The sequence below is a fragment of the Pempheris klunzingeri genome, chromosome 13 (genome assembly GCF_042242105.1).
Source record: "Pempheris klunzingeri isolate RE-2024b chromosome 13, fPemKlu1.hap1, whole genome shotgun sequence".
NCBI classification, from domain to species: domain Eukaryota; kingdom Metazoa; phylum Chordata; class Actinopteri; order Acropomatiformes; family Pempheridae; genus Pempheris; species Pempheris klunzingeri.
This window is the reverse complement of record NC_092024.1, coordinates 22,938,463-22,945,373: the sequence shown is the minus strand read 5'-3', so window position 1 is coordinate 22,945,373 and position 6,911 is coordinate 22,938,463.

The window sequence follows — 6,911 nt, the reverse complement described above, 5'->3', positions numbered from 1 at the left end:
TAAGAAGGGGGACCGGAGGATGTGTTCCAACTATAGGGGGATCACACTCCTCAGCCTCCCCGGGAAAGTTTATTCCAGGGTACTGGAGAGGAGGATACGGCCGATAGTCGAACCTCGGATTCAGGAGGAACAATGCGGGTTCCGTCCTGGTCGCGGAACACTGGACCAGCTCCACACTCTCCATCGGGTGCTCGAGGGTTCATGGGAGTTTGCCCAACCTGTCCACATGTGCTTTGTGGACTTGGAGAAGGCATTCGACCGTGTCCCTCGTGGCATCTTGTGGGGGGTGCTTCGGGAGTATGGGGTCCGGGGCCCTTTGCTAAGGGCTGTCCGGTCCCTGTACGACCGGAGTAGGAGTCTGGTTCGCATTGCCGGCAGTAAGTCAGACCTGTTCCCGGTGCATGTTGGACTCCGGCAGGGCTGCCCTTTGTCACCGGTTCTGTTCATTATTTTTATGGACAGAATTTCTAGGCGCAGCCAGGGGCCGGAGGGGGTCCGGTTTGGGGACCGCATGATAGCATCTCTGCTTTTTGCGGATGATGTTGTCATGTTGGCTTCGTCAGGCCGGGACCTCCAGTGTGCACTGGGGCGGTTTGCAGCCGAGTGCGAAACGGCTGGGATGAGAATCAGCACCTCCAAGTCCGAGGCCATGGTTCTCGACCGGAAAAAGGTGGTTTGCCATCTCCGGGTCGGTGGAGAGTCCTTGCCTCAAGTGGAGGAGTTCAAGTATCTCGGGGTCTTGTTCACGAGTGGGGGAAGGATGGAGCGTGAGATCGACAGGCGGATCGGTGCAGCGTCTGCAGTAATGCGGTCGCTGTATCGGTCCGTCGTGGTGAAGAGGGAGCTGAGCCAAAAGGCAAAGCTCTCGATTTACCGGTCGATCTACGTTCCTACCCTCACCTATGGTCATGAACTTTGGGTCATGACCGAAAGAACAAGATCTCGGATACAAGCGGCCGAAATGAGTTTCCTCCGCAGGGTGGCCGGACTCACCCTTAGAGATAGGGTGAGGAGTTCGACCATCCGGGAGGGGCTCGGAGTAGAGCCACTGGAGCAGTGGCTCTACTCCGAGCCCCTCCACATCGAGAGGAGCCAGCTGAGGTGGCTCGGGCATCTGTTTCGGATGCCTCCTGGACGCCTCCCTGGGGAGGTTTTCCGGGCATGTCCCACCGGAAGGAGGCCCCGGGGAAGACCCAGGACACGCTGGAGGGACTATGTCTCTCGGCTGGCCTGGGAACGCCTCGGGGTCCCACCGGATGAGCTGGAGGAGGTGTCTGGGGCCCGGGAAGTTTGGGCATCTCTGCTAAAACTGCTGCCCCCGCGACCCGACCCCGGATAAGCGGTTGAAAATGGATGGATGGATGGATGGATGGTTTCAGAGGAGAGCAGGATCATGGTCTTCAACACAGGACCACAAAGAAGTTACATCAGAAAGTACTCAAAGTACTCAGAAAGTACTCAGAAAGTTTGTGCTTTTACACAAACTGCGAATTTTTGGATGTTTTCGAAATCTGGACTCGACTGTACTTTGAGTACAGTTTTAAAATCCTGCAGTCAAACTCTACTTTTTAGACACTCAATGCAAATCAGCATTGTCTTCATTTAAAAACGAAGACAGCAGTGATGCAGGACGAGTGTTGGCAGCAGAGGTCTGAACAGAGGTACTACGAAGCAAGTAATGTGGTCCGGCTTTGTTTGTGTGAGCTCAGATAACGAGCATCACAAAGATGGTCATCAACCGTCTGTTTGAACTCAGGCTTTCTGCTTCAGACTCCAGGCCCCATAAACAGGGCGTCTGACGGGTCATTTTACTTTTCCTCTGGCCAAATTTTATTAATAAATTTAATGCAGCATATCTAAACATACTGACACAGTCCGATCATGAAGGAGACGTGAAAGTCACTTTAGTTTATGGCCAAATCAAAGTGAAAAGCTAATCACTAATTGATAATGATCAGCTGTGATTGCTCTCTCCTCACTTTTGCCTTCTTGTCTCCTTCATGATGTAACTTATCTAATCTTACAGCTTTGTATCATGAGGTTGTTCATCCCCACTGCTGTCAGACTGTTTAACAACACTTCCTGCACTTCATCACCACTCATTTCTGTTTTCTTACTACTGTGCGACACTCACAACATCCTGTGCAACACACGTGTATATGTGTCATATATCTTTATATTCCTATATTTTGTTATATCCCTTGTTTCTGCACTAATTCTGCTGCTCAGTCTTGAGGTCAATTCACTAAACATATTATACATTTTGCAGCTGAGTGCAATTTGCCCTTGTTTTTCGCCTGATTGCAGCAAAGAATGAACGATGACTTTGTGTTAATAACACAGGAGGCCTGACGGATGAAGGTTGAGGGGAAAAACGACTCTGAGTAAATGTTAAAGAGTACAGCTGCATTTCAATGCTGATAAAGACTTACGGAGGGGAGCGCAGTTCTCTGTTGAAATCAGGACCGATAGTCTTTGAGCGGTTTTTGGAACTGACTCTGGTGGTAGACAAGAGAGGCATTAGATCCTGCTGCAGCAAGAGATAATTAAGATAATTAACCATTTTAATGCTTTATTAAAAAGGCATCCTGAGAGAAACAGGAACTTTGAACCAGGACCACTGCAGTAAGAACAGAGTAGCTTCATCACAAATGATTACACACATCTGACAGTTCTGTCCACTCATGTCAGACCCTGCCTCGTCTTGGCTGTTCACCAACTTCTGAGTGGATTAACTGGTCCACCTTAACAGATCTTCTTCACAGGACATGTTTTGGCAGGTCACAGCAGGAGAAAAGGACTCTCTAGTGAAGAGTGTGACAGAGTGTGTGCGAGGCAGAGAAACAGTTTCACTGAGCTCACTGAATAAACATGTTATGATTCACATGTGGTAACAGTGATTTGTTTCACACAGTACAGGAATAAAGTAAAATGAACTTAGCTACTCCACTGGTTTTTTGTTTCTGCTTCTGAAGTGATGACAAGCAGCTGAAGAGTTCTCACAGTGTGAACCGACCTGTGTCTGTGTCGTCGTCGTGACGAGACCTACAATCTCCTTTTGCATCTATGATCCATCCTATTTACTGAACAATGTTTCCATGGCATAAGAACCTAAAAGGATGGTAATGATTGTTCCAGGTATTAGTCAGACCCTCAGGTGTTACCAGGGAGTTCTAGTTTGTGAAAACAGAGGATTTTGGTTGCAAAACTCATTGAAATATAAATTAATGGTTTTCATTTATTTCTTTGGTAAATGGCGGAGCTATGACCAGGATGACACCCTTCCAGGTGCCCACAATGGACATTATCCCTTATGAGTATGTGAAAGCATGAGGTGATAAGGTTCACGGATCTGACTCACTGATACGAATTAGCAGCCGCAGCGTCCAGCTTCTGTCGGGAAGGCATGGTCCGAGAGCAGAATAGTGGCCTTCAACACAGGACCACAAAGAAGTTACATCAGAAAGCATTCAAAGTACTCAGAAAGAACTCAAAGTACTCAGAAAGAACTCAAAGTACTCAGAAAGAACTCAAAGTACTCAGAAAGAACTCAAAGTACTCAGAAAGAACTCAAAGTACTCAGAAAGAACTCAAAGTACTCAGAAAGAACTCAAAGTACTCAGAAAGAACTCAAATTGAAGCAGAAAGTTTGTGCTTTTACACAAACTGCGAATTTTTGGATGTTTTCGAAATCTGGACTCAACTAAACTTCAAGTACAGTTTTAAAATGCTGCAGTCTTTTTAATCCGCTGAAGTTTTAAACCCTCTTTACTGTCGTTGCTATTTTCCAGTGTGAGTGAAATAAGAGCAGAAACCGACGATTAAAGTGTAGAAGAGCGCAGTTTGTTACCTTCAGACGTCTTTCGGTGGCAGAAAACAAACTGCGACACAGTCTGGAGCAGTGATACTGAAACCAAATTCCTGCAGAACAAGTTCAACATCCCCACACTGCATTCCCTGGAGCAAACCACAGACCAATGAAGAAAACAAGGCACACATATGAGACAGATGCATGAAGACAGAGAACCAGCTGATTTTACAGCTTTTATATTCAACCACAGCAACTAAAGGATCCAGCTGAGAGTTCACATGTGAACAAATAAACCATGATAACAAAACATGTTGAAGGACAGAGGATGTGTTCATGTCTGTTTTTAGTCTCCAGGGACATTTATCTCCAAACATTTTAAAAGAAACCCCCCCACACACTTGATGTTTTTTATTATATATATATTTAAAAGGCTGAGTTTCCTCTGTTCAGATCCACATGCTGCAGTGGCAGATTACTTACAAGATGTTAACGAGGATCTTGAGAGGATCTGAGGACACCTGCTGGTGCAACTGCAGCTGTACTTTAATTAAAATTCTGTTAATTCAAACTTGTTGTCAAAGAAATCAACCTTTCTTGCTGTGCAGGGTGTCTAGATGTTTAAAGGAATAATGCTCCTAAACTGTACATTTGAATGTGTGAAGAAAGACACCAGAAAATGTAGAAACACTTGATTTTATTCTCAACAGAATAATCCAACAGAGGGCGTAGTAAATGACGCAGGGGGGTAAAAAGGGCCATAAAGTGCAGGTACAAACACTGACGCAGAGAGTCATGGCGAGGGGCCGTTACACGTAGTGCAAACTTAAAAACCAGAAACTCTCCTTGGGGCTCACACGGCGAGAGAGAGGCTGCACAGAGGCGAAGAAGAGACCAGCCGTGCAGCCTCCTCATCCATCTTCATCACAAACAGCTTTCTGACGGCAGAACAGAGTCACTGGGAAAACTTTAACATACATCAACACCTCTAAGACAACAGCAAGACCTCTTTTATTTTAATGTGTTTGTACACAAAACCTCTTCCTGTTCCTCCATCTCTGCTCCGAAAGCCTGGAAAACTAAGAAGGGACGACGTGCGATTTTAATTCTTCGGTGAGCAGCTTACAAAAATAAACTTTGTGTAACAGAGAGGAGAGGTGGAGGCGGTGAAAAGGCAGATAATGTGCTCCATTAAACCACTAAGTTCTTTCTTCAGGGTTAGAAAAACAGGGAAGACACAAGGTGACACCAAAATATATATATATATCCTGAAGCCTGTGATACTTTCTAAAGACAGCACATAGTGTTAGCAGCTGAAACGCAGCTGTGCATTTAGAATTTGTGTGTTTACTCAAGAAAAGTCCTTTACCAGCTTTTTCTGGAGCTTTCATCCACATCTCCCTGCAGAGGGGAACTGAGCAGCGTCCAGAAAAAGAATCCGAATCTTAAATTCACAAATCTAATTCATGCTTTTAAAGCTAAAGCGTCTTTTCAAGAGTGTAAATGTGTTGAAACGCCAAACAGTGGCCCACATCTTCCCTACGGCTGAGAAACAGGAAGCTTGAACAGAAATGGTGGATTTGTGGACACTGTAACATCATCAGGGAGTAAATCTTTAAAAAAAAAAAGTGTGTGTGTGTGTGTGGCACTACGCTGACATGGCATCACAAACTAACATCAGGATCAGGACGTCCAGTTTGTGCCTCTCGTGTGTCACTATTAAATTCACCTCAGAGAGTCTGTGGTTGTTTTTGTGGGAAACACAAACCCAGAAGGTTGTTAAACTTCCTCAAGGACTCATTTCACCTTCTGAATATTTTCTAGATGCACCTCGATGTTTTAATCATCACATAAAGATGGCGACGTGAATCAACACCAGAATGGCGGACCCCGCCACTAACAGTGGAAGCTACTATATTAGAGAGGTAATTAAATATACAAAATCTGGGAATAAGTTCATATTAATTTTAAATATCTCTGATGTCAATAACTTAAAATACTTAATAAAGGGGCTTTGAGTTGGTCAGCATCATACCATGAGTTTGGAGTACAATCTACTGGACTTCATCTTTGTTTTGCTGTTATTAATGAGAGTTTATTATGTAAGAGCTGTGCGAGTCGAACGTAAAGACAAGAGGCACAAACTGGGGAGTTTCAAGCTTTTAGAAATCTTTCAAACACAGTAAATAAATGTCTGTTATTTGGCCGGCAAGAAGAAGGAGAAGGAGTAGAATGAGAAGAAGAGGAAGAAGAAGAAGAAGAAGGAGAAGAAGAGGAAGAGGAAGAAGAAGAATGAAGCCAGCAGTGACTCTCCGTTTCTCTGGGGACTGAATAAAGTGTAACACCTGCTTGATAGAAGTCAGACTGTGCTGAAAAGGTTTTGTTACACAATTAATTACCTCCAACTCAACCACAACCGAACGGCATTTGATGGAAGGAGGTGATTTCACAAGTAGCTTTGGACATTGATGACAATAAAACTTTAAAAAAAGAAAAATAGTAAGGAGAAATTACTGTTTACAAAAACTATAGTCATACTTCAGCTTTGAAAATGATGTAAGTACGTACACGCCTTGTGTTAAAGTAGGAATAGGTAACAAAATAGCTTATACAAAACTTCAATACGTGAAACTACATTTAAAGCATTTATTATGTCTGTGTGTTTAGGCTTCACTTGAGTCAGTGAATAGTCTGCGGCCTCCTCAGACGCAGAGGCCCAAAGATTTAGATCCGTAAATATTTGTAGCAGAGCAGAGTCGCTGAAGCAGGAAACACCCGACAAGTTTGTTTAAATGGTGGATAAAACTGTGATGTTCTTTGCATTTCAGAAAATCAGAGTTTCTTCATCGTGCTTCTGCTTCAGTCCTACATTTCCCAGAATGCCTTTCACTCCAGCTGAAAACACAGCTGGTTTACTTCCTGCTCTTTGTGCCTCTTCTATGACGACGTTTCTGCTGCCAGTTGATTATTAAGTACGATAAGATGATTATTTTTTGGATTACAGGTTGTCTAAATATACAGAATATAGAGAAGAATACAACTGGGAAGTTTGGTGTATATAAGTGCTGCTCAAGTGGAGATTTGTGGCTCAAAAAGCAGTAAA